Source organism: Mus musculus, chromosome 13 (genome assembly GCF_000001635.26).
Source record: "Mus musculus strain C57BL/6J chromosome 13, GRCm38.p6 C57BL/6J".
Classification (NCBI taxonomy): Eukaryota; Metazoa; Chordata; class Mammalia; order Rodentia; family Muridae; genus Mus; species Mus musculus.
The window spans coordinates 107,330,563-107,352,599 of NC_000079.6; the positions used below are offsets into that span (position 1 = coordinate 107,330,563).

At 40.7% G+C, this 22,037-nt stretch overlaps 1 pseudogene; it reads left to right on the plus strand.

Annotated features, from left to right (window-relative positions):
* Positions 1–1,995: 1,995 nt before the first annotated feature.
* On the plus strand, positions 1,996–17,999 carry Gm2736 (annotated as a pseudogene).
* The last annotated feature ends 4,038 nt before the right edge of the window (positions 18,000–22,037 follow it).

Consider the following 22,037-nt stretch of genomic DNA (forward strand, 5'->3'; position numbering starts at 1 on the left):
GTGGCAAAGTGATGTCAGCTGAGACAGACTCTCGTGGAGTTTTGCTAAGACAGACACACATGCTGAGGCAAGACATGTGATGAGGTAAGACCCATTAAGGACACATGGTGCTTGGAGGGATTATAAATAGGACTCAAGGGACTGTGAGAGAGGCTTATTGGTAGATCTTGCTGTACAATGCTTCTTGGTCTCTCGTCTTCACTGATCTTTACTTCGCTGAGAGAGGCATGGCAGTGAACTTCTAGTGTTCCTGCTGGTCCCAATGTCTCCTGCTGAGTCATGCAGATTCAGCTGAGGCCTGCCTGTTCCTCCTAGGTCATACTGCTATCCTAACACCACTGAACTGGACCGCTGGTCCAGGAAGTGTCTGCAAGTGGATCAAGCTGCCACTGCTGACCTGTGAACTGAACTGCTGATTTCCTGCCACCACAGATGGGATCTGCTCCAAAGAACTATTTCTAAACAGGTCCACTTCGCCCATATCCTAGTAACTTTCTTTTCCACTACCCATGGTGGGTGGTTGGCTAGAAAGGAGGTTAAAGCAATTAAGAACCATCATTAAAAGTAGGCTTTGAAAAAATTAAAGTTATAACCCTCTCTATAGTTTTTCTTTTCGTTTTCAAAATTTGCTCCTAGAATGAGGAGATAGCTCATTTGGTAAAAACATCTTTTGTACAAGCGTGAGAACTGGAGGTGGGATCCCTGGAACTCTTAAATAAAAGCCCAGGAATGATGGCCCATGTTTATAACCCTTCTGCAGCACGGATGAATCTGCAGAACTCACTGACCAGTCCGTGTAGTCAAACAGTAAACCCTGAGCTCAGTGAGATGGCTTGTCTTAAAACCTAAGGTGTAGAAAGCTTGAGAAATCAGCCTATGGCTTCCATATGCATGAGCACATGTGCATATGCACCCTCATGTACATGTGGTGCATTCATATAAACATACCACACACATATGTGCACAGGCACACACACCTTACTTCGGCTTTTAAAAAAACTGTTGCTGGCACTGAGGAAGTCCTCTAAGCTTCAAGTGGTAATAAATTTGATAAAGAATGTATTGGGAGTGATCATGACACAAATAAGAACTACCATGCTGGGCTTCAGGGTAATGGGGAATAGAACAGTTCACCTTTAGTTTATCAGCTGAATTTCAGCTCAGAATCTAATGATAAAAAGCCATTACCCGCTGAAGGTCCATGGTCTTTGGAGAAATGAGTATAGTCATTTCAGCTCCAACTCCAAACAGCCCAGAGTCTCCATCAGCATGGCTGCCATTGCAATCACAGCTAATTGTCACTAGTGCTGTGGAAACCAGGATTGGATGAGAAGGCAGACTGAAATCACTTCGAGTGCACCATGCAAGGTAGCCCTTGAGGAGCCAAAGGCTGCCTCTGCCAAGGCTGATGTCCCCTTTGAAATTTAGAGGAAATGAATGTAAGACCTGAAAATGTCTACTCATTAGTTCAGTTACAGAGACTTTCTTTCCATACAGATTAGTGTTTTAATAACAGTTGCCATTCGAACTATATTTTATTAAAATTCCCATCTGTGTTGGGGCCATGAACAAGGTCAAGGTAAAATCAGTCATTCTATTTCCATACTTGGTTGAACCCTTCCATTTCTAGGGAGAATCCAGCATCTCTGTGGACAGCTAGTACTAACTTGAGAGAATATCTTAACTACTGCTTATTCTGGTAACAAAAGTCACTGCTGGTCCTTTAAAAGAGCATTATTTGAAGAGCTTTAAAAATTGGCTTTAGTTGGTCATTTTAGAGGTATGGCTTGTTCACTTCCTCTGCATTCACTGGAGACTGTATTTAAGCTCTAAACAGCAACAGTGTTACCTTTTTTTTTTTTTTTTTTTTTTTTTTTAGAATAAAAGAGGCAACTAAATATAAACGGTGTCGTGAAATAGCCCTAGTCTCGTCTCTTTACATATTTATAAAGAAGTTTCCTACTATCTAATGGCTCCCTATGAAATGCCATAGGGATGTGGACAACTTCTCTTCCAATTGACATTTCTAAATTGGTGACATGCAATTACCTTCTCCATATTCACACTGCTAAGTAAGTTAAAAATTTAAATTACATACTTGTAGCTCATTGAAGACTTCCCTGAGTATAAAATGGATGTTCAGTGTCTTGAGAGGTCATTTGAAGTTGTTAACTTCCCTACTTTCCTGAGCAAAATGGGCCTCCCTGGAAAATTTCTAAAGAAGGTGTACTGCTATGTTACCCACTTCCTGATCTTCGAACTGTTTCCTGATTGAGTCTCTTGTTCTTGTTTCAGAAATACAGGTGAATTTCTCCATCCAGTGGGAAATTCTAACTATGTTCACAATCCAAGAGCCAGAGACTTTGAATTGGAAGGTGCCCAGGAAGTATGGGTGGACCGAGTAAATGGGCTTCTGTGATGGTTGGTCATGATGGATAATTGCATACATTGTTTGGTTATTTGTATGACAGCCTGGCATGATGGGGTAAATTCCAACAACACTCTGATATGCTTGAGAAAGTTTAGAAACAGAATCATTCTGGTATTTGTTTTGAAGCTGGCTAGTTGTAAAAACTGTATTATTATTACTTGGAGGGTTTCTCACAAATATTATGAGCTACTATTTCTTCACCCAACATGGCCACAGTGTGGGAGTGTCTGGAATTTGACAGACAAGTGGTATTGACGAAAAAGTCATGCTGATCTCAACTATATTAGTCAGGGTCCTTCAGAGGATCAAAAATCAATAGGATAGAGAGAGACATTTAAGAGGGGATTTGTTATAGGAACTGGCCTACATGATTTTTGGAGGCTGATCTGCCAGTTGCTACCTGGAGATCTCTGAGAACTACAGTCTTACTCAGTCTGATTCTGAGGGTCTGAAGGCCTGAGGTATAGGTTCTGGAATCATAAGATCCAAAACCCAAGAGGACTGATTTCTATGTGTAGGAAAAAAAGGATGTTGATGCTCAAAAAGAGAGAAAGCAAGCCTTTCATTTTATTCTGTTTGGTGCCTTGGTAGATTGGGCTGATGTCCACTATATAGGTGAGGGCCTTGACTCAGGCTACTGATCCAAATGCAAATGTCATCCAAAAATGGCCTCATGGCAAAACATAGAAATTATGTTTTACCCACCAACAAGGTATCCCATATCCACCAGGTTGACACATAAAATCAACTGTCACACCAAGTTACTCAGAAACAGGAGAGATGATGAGTCAGGCTTCATCACTCAAGGCCCAGGCAAAAGATTAAATCTGAGCTGTAGAGAATGAGGTCTAGAAAAGCCATGCGACCCAGCAAGGTCATCCCTGGGGGTGGGACAGAATGTAAAGCAGTTGGCAGTAGAGCCCTGAGGCAGACGAACAGGGAGGTACAGAGGGGTGAATAAAGAAAGCTGAGGACCAGCTCTAAGAAGGCAAAGACTGTAAAGAAATGTCACATCCCTAAGCAAAGACACTGAGCATCAAGCAGGAAGAGTGGTCTGTGAGCCAACACTGTGGAAAAGTAAGATATAGATGAAGCCATGTTCATTAGATAGGTCAATACTGGGGTCATTACTGTGTCTGGAGTTGTGAGAGCAGCTTGGTTGCTTCCCTGGCAGGAGCTACACTGGGAAGTTACAAAACAGCAGGGGAGAAAAAGCTTGGCTGGGTGGCAGAATAAAAGACTACTAAAAAAAAAAAAAAAGGCAAGGTAATAGGGGCAATGTTTGGGGCTAAAAATCCTCCCAGTTTTGTGTATATTTTAAAGAATTAAGATGGTATTTACAGTCAACCCTGTGCAACTAGAAGGTGAATGTGTAGGGTGTCTGGGACTGAAGGAATGGGCCCCAGGAATGGTGAGACTGTGGTTGGTTGGATTGTGAACCCCAAAGAGCAAGAAGGAACACCTACCCCAGTGCCCAACTGGGTGGGAGGAAGAGAGATCCGGATTTAAATACAGTTATGGGGAAGGTACTGGAGAAAGACTTTTCATGGTGACTTTTATTTCCAAAAAGAAGTTATCATTTCATCAGAGAATTAAGAAGAAACTGAAACTGAAACATATTTTTAAGGCGATCAAAACCTATAACTGGTTTAAAATCAAACCAAACAAAACAACTAAACAAGCCAATAGGCTGTTGAGGTGGTTCTCTGGGTATGAAAGAAAGATGAAATTTCAAGACCTGTAAGTCATATAAAGTACTCAGAAATTGCTGCTTGTTTGTGAGCCTAGAGGCTGCCTGGGGCTGAGGAAAAAGAAAAACAAACCTGGGTATGTCCCGTAGTTAAAACATTCCTGGGAACAGCTTAACCTGAAAGATAAAGAGGAATGTGAGGACATAACAGGGCTATCTGAACTGAGTCAACAACTCACAGAACTCTGACACCCTGCACGTACATGTAATTTTTCTGTTGATGTTTGAATAAGCCAATAGTGTGTCGCTATGCTGAATTCCACACCCCTCAGCCCCTTACCCCATAAAAACCCCTAGCTTCCGAGCCTCGTGGCCGACATCCGTTATCTCCTGTGTGGGATGCATGTTGGTCCGGAGCTCCGTCATTAAACTACCTCGTGTAATTACATCAAGATGGTCCTTCGTGATTCTTTGGGTGCCCGCCGAATCAGGAATTGAGTGGGGGTTTCCCCACTAGGTTCTATCAGGTTCAGGTACTTGCTACCAAGCCTGATGATCCAAGTTGTATTCTGGTATTCTGTCCTAGTTAGGACTACTAGTGCTGTGATAAAACGCCATGAACAAAAGCAACTTGGGGAAGAAAGGGTTTATTTAGCTTACATTTCCACACCATAGTCCATCACTGAAGGAAGTAAGGCAGGAACTTACACAGGGCAGGAACCAGGAGGCAGGAGCTGATGCAGAGGCCATGGAATCTGCTGCTTACTGACTTGTTCCACGTGCCTTGCTCAGTCTGCCATCTTATAGAACACAGAACCACCACAGTAGGCTGGGCCCTCCCCCATCAATCACTAATTAAGAAAATGCCCTACAGGTGTGATGGCTAATGTTCTGCTTTAAGTTTTAATTACTGTGCTTAAGAGACTTCTTACTTGTAAGCCCCACTTGCTCAAGGATAAATAACTCCCTGGAATATTGTGGGCTATTGCCCATGTAAAATAACACATCCATGTGTTTTTGCTTCTGTAAACAAGCTTGGCGTACACAGGATGCGTGGTTGATTATACACAGGCAGGAAGTATGTCAGGATGTGTGCTTGCCTCTTGATTACATGAAGGTGGGAAGGCTTGTGAATTTTGCCTTTATAATCATATTAGTCCCTGACTAATATGATTCAGCCCCATACTATAAGCATGAGTCTCAGGTATGGATCAGGCAAGCATCCACATTTTGGCTATTATTTTATAAAGCCTCTTATTTGTTAAAACATATTCATGGTCAGATTGGTGAATCTCTGAATGACCACAGTCCCCTCACACAGGCTTGCCTACAGCCCATCTCATGGTGATACTTTTTTCAGTTGAGGTTCTCTCCTCTCTGATGACTCTAGCTTGTGTCAAATTGACATAAAACTATCCAGTACAGACTCCTAGAGTTGAAGAAGAAAACAGACTCATCCAAGTTGTCTACTCACTTACATACACACACACACACACACACACACACACACACACACACGAGAGAGAAATAAATGTTAATTAGGTTTGCAGCAGGTACTAGGGAGGTGGAGAAGGCACCGACTGGGTAGAAGGAAGGAGGAGCTTTACTGGAGCACTGCATCTGTGGCTCAATGAACTAATTTAACTAGAGACACTGTAGCCAATTACCTTTACTTATTTTCTAGATACAAAATGTGACCCTAGTTTATGTCATCAGTGTGTGCTGTGGAATAAGACAGGGAAGCAGATAAGAAACTATAGAAAGGTCTAGGGCGTTTGTGAGGGGGAAGAATTTTCAGGTAAGGGATGGAGAGAAGATGAACATCCTTCCTTCTGGCAAATCACGAGTTTATCCTGCACGGAACCAGTTTCTGATTGTAGCCATTTCTGTGGTGTGACTTTCTGTCCAATTAATAACTGGTCCCACAATCTAAGGGGGGGCAGGGGGGGCTTTGTTACATTTTGTAACATTGTTGCAAATTTGCCACTATTTTGAAGGCCATTTCCTCCTGATCTCATGTTTTTAAAAAATTGGCTTTTATCAGTTTTATTTTGGTAACAAGACTACCCTGGTGACCGCAGCACTGGGAGAGTTCCCAAGATTCTGAATTTGAATCTTTATAGAATTCCTGTCTGTTCCCAGTGGCCGTATTTTATTTTTTTTTAAATGTGGAATTGTTATGGAACCTCTAATTGTTTCATTTGGGGGAAAGAGTCAGTTGCTGCTGAGAACTGTCAGGAGCTAAGGCTGTTTGCGGATGCCCTCTGCGTGTTCCCTTATCCAAGAGTATTAAAAAACAAAGGCAAGTGAAACCATTTCCATCCTTTCTCTTCTTTTACCGACTCTGTGCTAGAGACACATTCGTGCCAATGCTGGATGGAGTTTTCTAACTGTTTTGAGATCTCATTCCCAAGATAAAGCAGGGAGAGTGTCATTGAGCTAATCCATTCTTGAAAACATCTTAACATCATAAGCAGAACAAAGTGGTACAAAATGTATTCAGCCTCACGGATTTCTCTAGATGGCAACCAGAATAGAAGATGGCAGAATGTATTAATTCCTAAGATAAAATTATAATGAGAACAGAGAACGGGGCGAGATGAATTAATGTGGCGGCAGGCTTCTGTCTGCAGAGCATGGAGCGCTCTAAATACCGCTGCGCAGCGCTTTGTAGTCAGGGCTCTCTTGTAATCTATATTTTAAAGATGCTCTAAAGATAAAGCCAGGCCATATTCTCGTCTCGGGGAGCACTGCCACTGTGCTCTGGACACAGAACAGCCCTGGGGAAGTGATAAATGAACCACCTGGCAGGCACAGAGGAGATTCAAGTTAGATATCAGGAAGAATTTTATTACTGAGAACTTACACTGAGGCGTTCCCTCCTGCAGCAGATTCCCCGTAAGTCTGATGCTCTAAGGGAAACTTAGAGCCGTTATGGTTTGAAAAAGAAGAATTTGTTCTTTGGGGGGAGAAAATCCTTTACATCTGCAACGTGCAAAGAATTACTTGCTGGTTTTTGCCATTGCTACTTAAGCATTAACATTTTTTAAAAGGTCGAATATCCCCACTCCTCCCCCCCCCCTTTTTTTTTCTGCTGTTGTTCAAAGGGGTAATGGTCAAATTAGGTATCTGGAATGGGATTATCTTTTCATTCATATTATAAATATAGTTATTAATAGGTCCGGTATGGGACTGAGGAGAGAGTTAGTCTGTGCAGTGTGTAACTGCCGTGTCACTCAGGTGCATACTTTTAGAGGCTTTGTGCTGTTCCATGAGGGCAGATATGCCAAATAATAATCAAGGAGACACATGGCTGCAGATGCATCAAAAAGGCTGAATCCTGAATCCATGCTGGAAGGCCTCAAGTGACTATATTACATTGAAACGTTTAATAATGCTTGTCCCACAGAGCTTTGCGTCTTCCAAAATCTGAACTGATTGCAAATGTCTAATCAGGAAATCTGATCTTTCAGTCTGATTGGCTTTTCGGGCTTGATTGGCAGCAATATTGCTCTTGTTTTGAATGTTTCTGATGCAGGAAATGTGGGCCCAAGTTTCTCCCTCTCTGCCTTAATACTACCCGTTCTGGGCACGGCTAGGTTATCTGCGTTATGAATCAGAGTTTTTAATAACATCGGCGTGTGGCATTAGCGGTACTGTGTTATTGCGGCTGCCTGTGAGTTCAGATGCAATCTGCTAGCTCTATGATAATAAGCAAGAGTGAATTGTGAATTACCCGGATGTGTTAACTCCAAATGACACTGTACTCACGCTTTCGTCCTCTCCCTCTGCTTAGGTGATCAGCTGTGACCGTTCTTTGATGTAACTTCTGTAAAGCTAACCTGGCAGTCTGTGGCTGGTTTTCATGGGTTGGATGCTCACCTTACCTCCCTCCCACAAGGTCAGCGTTTTCATTATAGAAGTGCTTTGGAAATGGAGGTGTTTGTGCCTCCTCACTTCTCAGATTCAACCGATAGAAAAGCAGCCCCTTCAAAGTGTCCTTAAAAGATCTGGTACTCAGAGGGTGAAAACCCACAGTTGCCCTATAGGCTGTGCTGAGAAGCCAAAATCTATAAGGAAACAGCACTTCTGAGCTTGCTCCTAGGAAATCTAGGAGCAAACCAAAGGGCTAGCCTTCCTTTCAGGAGAAATTTAACCTGAAAGATCTCTTTCCTGCTGTTTGCAGGCCAGCACAGGCAACATTTGCATTTTCCTTTTAAAACATAATAAGGAGAATTAAAGCCCTATGATTAAGCACTTAACATAAAATTAAAGGGCCATGGTTATTCATTAGGGAAGCACCACGTAACTAGAATTCAATCAGATTTCAGACAGACTCCTTTCTTCCCATACACAATCGCATGTCATGGATTTGACATTTCTGTCTATCCCTTTGTCTTTCAGGCACAGTTTATAATATTTTATTCATATCTGCAGCATTGTAGGAACAGGAGAACAAATTTCTGGTGGGTTTGGCATGGGCTGGCTTTTTGTTTCCCCAAGTGAGGCCTGCTCTTGTTCACTTCCCTGGGTTTCTGTAGGTTGAAGAGAGAGTGTGGTAGGTGATAGGCCCAATATAACAACAGTTGATTTGCCTGCTAGGTGAAACTTACAACTTAGAAGGGAAGGAAGGCACCCTCGGAAAGCCATCTTTGCATGTGTAACAATGCTCTCTGAGGATCTAGTGTGAATCCTGACCTTCCCTCTGTTCCACAGACTGGACGAGGCAGTGTGAAATAAAATCACAAAGGGAAAATGAAGTCCTGGTCTCCATGCACTTGAAAACAAAAGAGAAATAACTTGAGGACAGAAAATAAGTTCGAATAATATTTTTTACATCAAATTTAAAAATACGTAAAACTAAAAGGCAGGCACAAAACAAGAAAAATATTTTTTCAAAATAATGAAAAAAAAAAACCCAAGCTACTTATAATGTACAGGGCTCCTAAAAATCAATATACAAACAAGATAACAGCAAACAAAACAGACAAGCTGCAAGGAAGAGTGTGAAAAGAAGCAACGCTGAACATCACAGACACATAAATACCCACAGAGCAAAGACTATGGTAAAGGCAGAATTTGGTGGCATGGGTGGTGGCATGAGGAGGTGGTATTTCACAGCTTATTGAGAGGGTTGGCCTTTCTGGGAATCAGTTGGCCAACCACCATGATCCTAAGTACGCCATGATCCTTAAAATTGTTATGTCTACCACGTCCCCTGCGCATTCCTAGCTGCAAAAAGCAAATTGCAAACCAGGTTTTATTTTTTGTTTTTGTTTTTTGTGATATGATTCCATTTTTTTTTTCTTGGACAGAAGGGAAGGAAAGAATGGTGCAAGAAAATGGAAGAAAAGTTAATTGTTCATGTGCACAAAGACAAACAGCAGCAGTTTGTTTCATTCGCTGAATGTCATGGTAGTTCGTTTACAGAACTCCTAATATTGCAATCAGGGAAGGCAATAATTTTATCTTTAAAAAAGAAAAAACTTGTAAAATCTGTTCATATCCTTTGACCTGCTAGTTCCCTGTTTAGAAAAATCACTCAAAGGGAAAAGAAAACATGTTGACGTGTTGTGGTTAAAAAACCAAGACAGCACCAGGGAACTGTTTAAATAAATTCTGGACCATTCAAGAGATAGGCTGCAGTGCAGCTGCTGTGAATTATATGTCAGAAGGATTTTTGATGACATGCTAAAATATATCTGACAAATCCTAAGCAAACAGAGTAAAACAAAACAGGATGCAAAATGTGTAAGAGGACCGTTCCTGACCTCAAAGTCCACACCGGATACTAGGAGACCAAAACATCACCATGTTGATGCTTGGTGTCCTGGGTAGATTAATTATGGAGGCATTTTGTTTCTTTCTTTGTCATGCGTTAGTTTTGCTGTTGTTTAAAACAATGACTGTATGCTGCTTTTGTAAATGTATTTGGGGCTACTGTGGGTCATCTCACTCCTCGATTGATGCTTCTTACCTCATAGAGGTACTACAGTTTTCCTCAGTAAGCACTTTCACTACCTTACCTTAAACTAGAAAGGATTAAGTATCAGAAAAGCACCTTAAAATCTGCACACCACTAGAAACAAACAAACAAACAAACAAACCAAATTAGCGTCTGCCAGTAGCCAGTACACCAATGGCCTTTGCTTGTTGACTGATGCCACGACAATCAGCTATTGGGCATTAACCTAGACCGACAAACTATACAATGAACCAAAAAGCAACCAACACTCCATCCTCAGGGGATGGGCTTTCTAGAAACAGACTCCAGAAAGCCTGCCTTTCATCAACGGCACTCGAATGCTTCTCCGCGCAGCAAGAATCTGTGGCCTTGCCACGGGCTGTCCCTTGGACGGCTGCATTGCTGGTGCCTTGGGTAATTGCTGGGTAAACATCCGAATGCAGATTGCAAAAAGATACTCCTGTGGGTAGTAAAAATACTGTCTGTTTGCAGGTTGAGGCTTACCCCTGTGTTTCAGAGATACCTGAATTGGTTTGGCTCTTTTCCAATTACAATCTGTTCATAATCACCCAGGGTCTGTAACATCAAGCGGCGTTATGAGGGAATTAATTCTTCCTATGTGACAGTTGTTAGTGTAATTCATGTCCTTGTTTTTAATTGCTGGATCAAATTACTTTGTAGATTATTTCATATTTCATCCCAAGAGAAAGGAATAGAAAAAATGCACAGTGCCTGTGGTGACTTATTTGTTTAGTCTACACAGGGAAAAAAAAGAGAGAGAGAGAGAGACAGAATTAAAAAGATTGGCTTTCTAAGCAAAATGGCTCTTCTGTATCCTTGGAGTATTTTTGCCTGATTTTAGATGGAAAGTTAGCCCAAGTACATTCTTTTTGTTTAAACACTCCAGAAACTAAGTTTATTTTTGTAATGGTTCTGCCAAAATAATAGCCATAAAGGTCACAGGGAATGTCTACTAATAAATGCCTTTAAAAGGATTTACAATTCAATGCTCTTTCGTTAAAAAGAAGCACCTTGAAGATAAGAAATTAATGAGATTTCGAATAATTTATTAAGGAATACCTAATAGACTCTCATGAGATTCAAATGTCAAGACGTTTAAAAACATACACATACACATACAAACTTAGTAGATGCAAATTATATTTGGGGGGGAAAGGCAGTATTTGAAAAATCTTATAAATGTTTATTTTTACAGCACTGAAATTTGCTCTCTGTATTTGAATATGTTCCCAGTAGACACTTCATCTGTCTTAGGAGCCCTCCCTAAATGCTTTCATTCTGTTGTTTGGACTCAGGAAGAATTAGCGATTGCTGCCTAGGTAACTTAGGAGTTGAGAGTTTGCCTGCAAACTGATAGGTAGATAAAAGCCCCGCTAAAACAGGGGCCCCAGACCTGAAAAGCTACAGATCAGAAAATTCATTCTTTTACTTATTTCACTTTTCGATGACTTGTGTCAAAAGGGATGTGGTAACCATGGGGCACTTGAAGCAAGCTGTCACTGCCTGTAACATCCAAGGCCAGACAACAGGTATATTGCCTCACAAATAGTCATCTTCTAAGGTGATCTGAGTGATAAATGGGAGGGGAGTTAGCGCTTAGGGATCACTCACTTAAAATCAAGCACAATAATAATAACAACAACAATGATAATAATAATCACTACCTGGCAAATAAAAAAAAAAACCAGCCATTATTAGAACAGGGCCTAGAACTTGCTGATTGCCAGGAAGTTAGAGTAAAAGACAAATGAGCAGACCCACTAACTTATGGCAAAGGTACCATGTAGTTCAGGGGACCAAGTATTGTCAACACGGAAAGGTCCTTGAAATAGGAGCAGAATTCACTGTCCTAGAAACAGAAGATGTAGACACAGTCACAGCTGACAAGCCGGCAGCACCTGAGTCAGTTCTCTCTGCCACAGCACAGAATTGTCTGTCACCTTTAAGGAAAGAAAAGAGACACCTGTAAAGATAGATGCCTTGCCCCTTTAAATGATTATACAGAATTTCTGGAGTCACATATTTCCTTATGAACCCAGTTGGATTCATTTTTAAAATTGGCAGTGTTACTGTGTCCTGTTTCTTTCCCCATGGGTTGACCAAAAGAAGTGAGTTACCTGTTCTCTGATAAGCTGATTCATGGCTGTGGGCTTCTTAGCCACATTTTGTCCTTTGCGAAAGCAAGTATCGATTGTGACTTGGTGTGACTGTGTGCAAGTAAGCTTCTTCAGGAAGAGAAGGGGAAGGCTGGACTGCCAGCACCATGGGCATGTGTTGGGGAGGAGGCCAGGTCACCATTGTGTCAGTAACTTCATTCTTATTGGGCTAGAAAGCCAACTGAGCATTCAAGAGTTGCTCTTTTGTAATAATAATGTCCCTGTATCAAATATATACAAGCAAGGCCAACTGATACCCTCAGAACAGCTCTGAAATTAATTGGGAAAGGCCTCACTTGTATCAGTTAACCACACAGGTGATCTGAGCTAAAAACAGTAACCCACTCCTGACATCACACTGAATATAGACAGACTATATACAAAATTCAGTGACAGGCATGTTATTGTCTCTGTGAGTGCCTTCACCCTAGACATTGGTGGTTTAAATAAACAAGAGAATTGCTTAGGAATGAGCCAGTGGTGATCTTAGAGAGATAGTACCTGCATACCTGAGGTAGATCATCCTTCCATCCGTAGAGTAGTAGAGAGCCTGAATTGTTAGAGTTGCAAGTGTTAAGGAGAATGGTAGCCTGGTGCTCCCGAGAACACCATCTCATAACTAAGTGTGGAATAATTAATAAAATAACAATGTTGGTCATGGACTCATATGTGGATGTCAGGGGCTTTTTGGTACACTTACTTCAAAATAATGTTCTTTTAAAATTTCCATTGTGATGATTAGTTTGTTTGGTTTTATTTTTTTTAAAGAATTGTCATGATAGTTATAACATTCTTTTTCTCTAGGATTTTGCATAAAAACAAGCTGTTCTCTATTGGTCATTATTAATTTTGTGTAATGTAAACAGTGTTTCAAAACATTGTCTTTTACAGCCACCTCCATTTTACCCTACTCCTTTCCAGGTTGGGGAAGATAGGATGTCGGCTGTGGCTCTGTCAGTGAAGAGCAGCTGGCCTGGTAATGGCCTGGAATGCTCTAGTCAGTGTGAGTCTCAGTTTGATGGCCAGTCTTGACTCTATACACTTTCCAATCCTTTAGTAAGGCAGAATAGGTTTCTCCTCCCATCTCAGAATTTCAAATCACAAGGAAGAGAGAAGACGAACGACCTTGGTATGACGTGATTTCCAAGCCTTGGTCTGTGTCAGCCATGCCAGGGGCCATAGGAGCTGTGTTCAGTTCCTGCTAAGGCAGGCTGATGAGGAGGGATGACAATTAGGTGGATGAACAGGGGTTTGGCCCAGTGTGAAACCAAATGGTGGTTGGCTACGGAGTTCCAAGGAGCCAAAGGGAGTGTTTGGTTTGGTTGATGAGCTGAAAGACTCTTGTTGTGGCTGAAACCTAAGGAGGGGGCTGACAAGGAGCCACAAGGCCTGAAGTAGAGAAGAAGAGAAAAGGTAGATTAAGGTAGGCAAGGACTAAGGTCAATGAGCAAGGGTAACAGGTAACTACTGAAGAGATTCATGTATATATGTGTATATGTGTATATGTATACCTATGTCTACATATATTCTAAGTTGAAAACATGTACTGCAATCTTCCTTCCTCTCTCCCTTCCTCTCTTCCTTCCTTTCTTTCTGAGATATATTGTCATACAGCCCAGGCTTCCAACTCACTGTGTAATCAAGGATAACCTTGGGCATATACATACTCACCAAAGTGCTGCGAATATAGCTATGTGCTACGTGATTATGTGGTTCTCGGGATCGAACCCATGGTTTCATCCATGCTGGGTAAGGCTCCTACCAACTGAGTCACACCTTTAGTCCCCACCATTGTGAGTTGGGAATCTGGTTTATTTTGCTTAATGTGACGATCCAGTTTCATCCATTTTCTTGCAAAAAAAAAAAATGTAATTTAATTTTCTTTGTAGTTGAGCTAAAAATTCCATTATTCATACACTGTATTTTATTTATCCATTCGTGGGCATCTAGACTAGTTCCATAATATAATACTTACTTTTTATTTGAATGTTTAATCACTCACATTTAATTTATCTTGATATATTTGGCTTAAATTTACCATTTTCCTATTCTGTTCCATCTGTTTTCAGGTTCTTTCAGTTTCTGTTGACATATCAATCAGGACTAATCAGATAGTTTTTAATCCACCCTCCCCTCTTCAATTATACATGTTTTATTATTCTTTTAACAGTTATCCAAAGATCCTGAGGGAACATCCTTGACTTTTAAAAAATCTCTTGAAATTAGTACTTTTCCAACAAATGACAGTTTGAAGACTTTATAAAACTTTTACTCCTGAGTATTTTTATCACATGAGACAGTTTTAGTCTTGCTCAGTCAACGTTCATCTGATTCAGTCATGTTGTTACCATTTCTGGTCCTTAGCCCCTCCTTTATTTCAATGCCTTCATTTGAGGTCACGGAGACATCCCTTCAGTATTTCTTTTAGCATGGGTCTGATGATAAAGTCTGCAAGGGTTTTGTTGTTTGTATTTTCATTTATTTGTTTTTGTTTGGGGATGGAATATGTATTTATTTATCTTCATTGCTACAGATATCTTTGTTGACTATTTCATTCTTGCCCATTCATTACTTCTTTTTAACATTTTAAAGGTCCAATTTTTAAATTTATTTTAAAGAACTTCTTTTATTTTTATTTATTTGTGCATTTGTGTCTGTCTTTCTGGCCTATGTGTGCAGGTACCCATGGATGCCAGAGAGGACAGCAGATCCCCTGGAGCTGAAGTTATAGACAGTTAAGAACTTCCTTACATAGGTGCTGGAGACCAAACTTGGGTAATGTGGAAGAGCAGCATATACTCTTAACCTTGAACCGTCTCACCAGCCTTCTGTTTCCTTTTTTTTTTTTTTTTAACACAGATTACATTCTGTAGCCCAGGCTGGTCTCAAAGTTGCAACTCTCTTCTTATCTTACCCTCCTGAGCTGTGCTTATAAATGTGCCCCATCACTCTATCTACAAATCCACTTTCTGCTAGAGCTTTCCGCCAACATGCAAGGAAGAAGGAAGCACCCTGGCTCCTTGCTTCATACCCATCTCCTGTAGCTCCTCTTACTGGCTGACAGCTGTAATCCAGGAGCCCTAGAAACAGCCAGTCCTTTTGTGATGTGGCTCAGAGTATAGAGATGGATTGGAAGAGATCTGGATATACAAGCAGGACATAGACCTGCACAATAGCTGATGTTCCCAACTATTTATTTCTGTTCCTGTGCTAATCATATTACATGGTATAGTTATGAAGGAAAAAAAAAGACTAGGTTGTCCTGTAATTTTAAAAGTTCCCAGTGATTCAATGGACACTAATGTTTATTTTTCATTTATATTTATATTTATATACTTAAACAGACTGATTGACAGCCTCTGGTCCACACACTAGGGCCCAGGCAGATGGCAGTTCTTCAATGTTTTGCCTATGTCTTCTGAAGTATGGTACCTTTTAGATTGCCACAGTGAGAAGGGAACACAGAATGGTGTAGGCGTTCTTTGTTCTTTCCTGTACCCTCCTCCATAGTATTAGGTATAAGATACTAGGAAACGTGGAGAGATACTCAGGGTAGATGATAAGAGTGAGTATTTCTAATACCTAAAGATGAACTAATTTAACACGGGGATAACAGGACTGAGGGTGTAACACTCAGTAGTCAATCATTTTGGTACCATGCACCAGGTCCTAGGTTCTTCAGATGATAAACTCTCTACTCACACTCAACAGAATTCTACTAGGATTTCATTTTCCTACTGTGTTCTCCCCTTCAAAGTAATTTCAGAGAACCTCTCAGTTACTTCAGTCATGATCATATTTCACACCAATCTTTCCTGGACGTCACTGGTCACCTCTACCAGCCTTCCTTTGTTTGGATGATTTCTGTTTTTTTTTTTGTTGTTGTTGTTGTTGTTGTTGTTTTGCTTTGTTTTTGTTTTTCGAGACAGGGTTTCTCTGTATAGCCCTGGCTGTCCTGGAACTCACTTTGTAGACCAGGCTGGCCTCAAACTCAGAAATCCGCCTGCCTCTGCCTCCCAAGTGCTGGGATTAAAGGCGTGCGCAACCACCACCCAGCTGTTTGGATGATTTCTGGAGTCCTGAGAGATACGCAGCTCCTGCCAGGTCATATCTGACTTCCCTGGACTCCTCTTTCTGCTTCATTCCAGGACAGACACATCTAGTGCCCTTAACCTCACAGTGCCCACAAAAAGTCTGAGAGCTAAGACAATTTGCCAGGCAGCTTAGCAATGTTAAAAGGGAATCACCAGCCAGGGGAGGAGCCCTAAAATGTCAGCTACATTTCTGTTTCTGGGTTGTGCCACTTATGACAGTTTCCTTCTGGCTGTGGTCTTGCTCTCAGTCTCCTCAGCATGCTGCCCCATCTGTAGGGACCGGCTCTCATTGCAGTGCCTTTCCAGGTCCTCTTCTCTAGAGGTTGGATTTGCTCTGCCATTCAGAGATAAGGATGATTTCTCTCCCTTAGCTTCAGAGGCATTTTCTTTAAAGGTCAGCAACTCTCACCACACTGTGTGGTCTGGCTCTTAGTGCCCAGACAGGGCAGTCACACAATTTGACAGTGGATTTCCCAAAGTCTGGATTATACCACCTGAAATAACATCTCATGTGAGTTTTCAAACCAGGCTAAACTTTAGTGTCTGCCATCTGGTTCCTTTTCAATCCACACATCCCCCTCCCCAGTAAGAGGTCAAGATGTGCCTCCCTGTCCATCTCCTCTTCATCTGGTTTTGGCTGCAGATCACTGACGGCTAATTTTAAGATGGAACCCACATCGTGTGCATACCCACATATACACACATATATACATACCAGGGAGAAAGAATAATGCACAGTCAGTTGAGTTTTAAAAAAATCAAATTTGGCTTTAGATATATCTCCAAGGATACATGCTTGCTAAAAATAAATGCATTTGCAATGATAAATAAAATCTATATCATGTCCGTTTGAAGTATTTGCATCTAGGTTATTGGGTGACAATCTACTTCAAAAATAATGAGCATACATTTGCTTTACTTTTAGGTCAAAGAAAGGATCTTCTTCCAATTATTTTCCTGAAACAAAGGAAGTTTTTTCTAAAAGATGAATTGATGTATACAACAGTAAGAATAGACAATTGCTTACAACTTTTAAAGGATAACTTACTAGTTTTAAAATATATGTCTTTCCTACCATGTAACTGGTTGCATTAGAGCTGGTATCTAATAGAGAGAGAGAGAGAGAGAGAGAGAGAGAGAGAGAGAGAGAGAGAGAGAGAGAGAGAGAGAGAGAGAGAGAGAGAATAATTTGCTCATCATATTATAAGAATGTTATGGAGACCTGGATGTCTGTCTTTCAGTCTGGACATTTGTGGTGTTGACCAACCTGGAGAGAATTAAAAATGGTGATGTTGAAAAAGGCAAGAAGATTTTTGTTCAGAAGTGTGCCCAGTGCCAAACTGTGGAAAAGGGTGGCAAGCATAAGACTGGACCAAATCTCCATTATCTGTTTGGGTGGAAGACAGGTCAAGGCTGCTGAATTCTCTTACACAGATGCCAACAAGAAGAAAGGCATCAACTGGGGAGAGGATACCCTGATGCAGTATTTGGAGAATTCCAAGTACATCCTTGGAACAAGAATGATCTTTGCTGCAATTAAGAAGAAGGGAGAAAGAGCAGACCTAATAGCTTATCTTAAAAAGGCTGCTAATGAGTAATTCCACTGCCTTACTTATTACAAAACAAATGTCTCATGGCTTTTAATGTATACCATAATTTATTTTTTTAATTGGGTATTTATTTCATTTACATTTCCAATGCTATCCCAAAAGTCCCCCACACGCTCCCCTACCCATCCACTCCCACTTCTTGGCCCTGGTGTTCCCCTGTATTGAGGCATATAAAGTTTGCACGACCAATGGGTCTCTCTTTCCACTGATGGCCGACTAGGCCATTTTCTGATTCATATGCAGCTAGAGACACGACCTCCGGCGGGGGGGGGGGGGTATTGGTTAGTTCATATTGTTGTTCCACCTATAGGGTTGCAGATCCCTTCAGCTCCTTGGGTACTTTATCTAGCTCCTCCATTGAGGCCCCTGTGATCCATCCAATAGCTGACTGTAAGCATCCACTTTTGTGTTTGCCAGGCCCCGGCATAGTCTCACAAGAGACAGCCATATCTGGGTCCTTTCAGCAAAATCTTGCTAGTGTATGCAATGGTGTCAGGGTTTGGAAGCTGATTATGGGATGGATCCCCAGGTATGGCAGTCTCTAGATGGTCCATCCTTTCGTCTCAGCTCCAAACTATGTCTCTGTAACTCCTTCTATGGGTGTTTTGTTCCCAATTCTAAGAAGGGGCAAAGTGTCCACACTTTGGTCTTCATTCTTCTTGAGTTTCATGCATTTAGCAAATTGTATCTTGTATCTTAGGTATTCTAAGTTTCTGGGCTAATATCCACTTATCAGTGAGAACATATCATTTGAGTTCTTTTGTGATTGGGTTATGTCACTCAAGATGATGCCCTCCAGGTCCATCCATTTGCCTAGGAATTTCATAAATTCATTCTTTTTAATAGCTGAGTAGTACTCCATTATGTAAATGTACCACATTTTCTGTATCCATTCCTCTGTTTGAGGGGCATCTGGGTTCTTTCCAGCTTCTGGCTATTATAAATAAGGCTGCTATGAACATAGTGGAGCATGTGTCCTTCTTACCGGTTGGAACATCTTCTGGATATATGCCCAGGAGAGGTATTGCAGGATCCTCCAGTAGTACTCTGTCCAATTTTCTGAGGAACCACCAGACTGATTTCCAGAGTGGTTGTATGAGCTTGCAATCCCACCAACAATGGAGGAGTGTTCCTCTTTCTCCACATCCTCGCCAGCTTCTGCTGTCACCTGAATTTTTGATCTTAGCCATTCTGACTGGTGTGAGGTGGAATCTCAGGGTTGTTTTGATTTGCATTTCCCTGATGATTAAGGATGTTGAACATTTTTTCAGGTGCTTCTCAGCTATTTGGTATTCCTCAGGTGAGAATTCTTTGTTTAGATCTGAGCCCCGTTTTTTAATGGGGTTATTTGATTTTATGGAGTCTACATTCTTGAGTTCTTTATATATATTGGATATTAGTCCCCTGTCCGATTTAGGATAGGTAAAGATCCTTTCCCAATATGTTGGTGGCATTTTTGTCTTATTGACGGTGTCTTTTGCCTTGCAGAAGTTTTGCAATTTTATGAGGTCCCATTTGTCGATTCTCCATCTTACAGCACAAGCCATTGCTGTTCTATTCAGGAATTTTTCCCCTGTACCCATATCTTCGAGGCTTTTCCCTACTTTCTCTTCTTTAAGTTTTAGTGTCTCTGGTTTTAAGTGGAGTTCCTTAATCCACTTAGATTTGACCTTAGTACAAGGAGATAGGAATGGATCAATTCTTCTACATGATAACCGCCAGTTGTGCCAGCACCATTTGTTGAAAATGCTGTCTATTTCCACTATATGGTTTTTGCTCCCTTGTCAAAGATCAAGTGACCATAGGTGTGTGGGTTGTACCCGGGTCTTCAATTCTATTCCATTGGTCTACTTGTCTGTCTCTATACCAGTACCATGCAGTTTTTATCACAATTGCTCTGTAGTACAGCTTTAGGTCAGGCATGGTGATTCCACCAGAGGTTCTTTTATCCTTGAGAAGAGTTTTTGCTATCCTAGGTTTTTTTTTTTTTTTTTTTTTTTTTTTTGTTATTCCAGATGAATTTGCAGATTGCCCTTTCTAATTCGTTGAAGAATTGTGTTGGAATTTTGATGGGGATTGCATTGAATCTGTAGATTGCTTTTGGCAAGATAGCCATTTTTACTATATTGATCCTGCCAATCCATGAGCATGGGAGATATTTCCATCTTCTGAGATCTTCTTTAATTTCTTTCTTGAGAGACTTGAAGTTTTTATCATACAGATCTTTCACTTCCTTAGTTAGAGTAATGACAAGGTAGTTTATATTATTTGTGACTATTGAGAAGGGTGTTGTTTCCCTAATTTCTTTCTCAGCCTGTTTATTCTTTGTGTAAAGAAAGGCCATTGACTTGTTTGAGTTAATTTTATATCCAGCTACTTCATTGAAGCTGTTTATCAGGCTTAGGAGTTCTCTGGTGGAATTTTTAGGGTCACTTATATATACTATCATATCATCTGCAAAAAGTGATATTTTGATTTCTTCCTTTCCAATTTGTATCCCTTTGATCTCCTTTGGTTGTCGAATTGCTCTGGCTAGGACTTCAAGTACAATGTTGAATAGGTAGGGAGAAAGTGGGCAGCCTTGTCTAGTCCCTGATTTTAGTGGGTTTGCTTCCAGCTTCTCACCATTTACTTTGATGTTGGCCACTGGTTTGCTGTAGATTGCTTTTATCATGTTTAGGTATGGGCCTTGAATTCCTGATCTTTCCAAGATTTTATCATGAATGGGTGTTGGATTTTGTCAAGTGCTTTCTCCACATCTAACGAGATGATCATGTGGTTTTTGTCTTTGAGTTTGTTTATATACTGGATTACGTTGATGGATTTCTGTATATTGAACCATCCCTGCATCCCTGGATGAAACCTACTTGGTCAGGGTGGATAATTGTTTTGATGTGTTCTTGGATTTGGTTAGCGAGAACTTTATTGAAGATTTTGGCATCGATATTCATAAGGGAAATTGGTCTGAAATTCTCTATCTTTGTTGGGTCCTTTTGTGGTTTAGGCATCAGAGTAATCGTGGCTTCATAGAATGAGTTGAGTAGAGTACCTTCTGTTTCTCTTGTGTGGAATAGTTTGTGAAGAACTGGGACTAGATCTTCTTTGAAGGTCTGATAGAACTCTGCACTAAACCCATCTGGGCTTTTTTTGGTTGGGAGACTATTAATGACTGCTTTTATTTCTTTAGGGAATATAGGACTGTTTAGATCATTAACATGATCTTGATTTAACTTTGGTACCTGGTATCTGTCTAGAAATTTGTCCATTTCATCCAGGTTCTCCAGTTTTGTTGAGTATAGCCTTTTGTAGAAGGATCTGATGGTGTTTTGGATTTCTTCAAGATCTGTTGTTATGTTTCCCTTTTCATTTCTGATTTTGTTAATTAGGATGCTTTCCCTGTGCCATCTAGTGAGTTTGGCTTAGGGTTTATCTATCTTGTTGATTTTCTCAAAGAACCAGCTCCTGCTTTGGTTGATTCTTTGAATAGTTCTTCCTGTTTCCACTTGGTTGATTTCACACCTGAGTTTGATTATTTCCTGCCGTCTACTCCTCTTGGGTGAATTTGCTTCCTTTTGTTCTAGAGCTTTTAGGTGTGTTGTCAAGCTGCTAATGTGTGCTCTCTCTAGTTTCTTTTTGGAGGCTCTCAGAGCTATGAGTTTTCCTCTTAGAAATGATTTCATTGTGTCCCATAAGTTTGGGTATGTTGTGTCTTCATTTTCATTAAACTCCAAAAAGTCCTTAATTTCTTTCTTTATTCCTTCTTTGACCAAGGTATCATTGAGAAGAGTGTTGTTCAGTTTCCACGTGAATGTTGGCTTTCTATTATTTATTTTGTTATTGAAGATCAGCCTTAGTCCATAGTGATCTGATAGGATGCATGGGACAATTTCAATATTTTTGTATCTGTTGAGGCTTGTTTTATGACCAATTATGTGGTCAATTTTGGAGAAGGTTCCATGAGGTGCTGAGAAGGAGGTATATCCTTTTGTTTTAGGATAAAAATGTTCTGTAGATATCTGTTAGAACCATTTGTTTCATAACTTCTGTTAGTTTCACTGTATCCCTGTTTA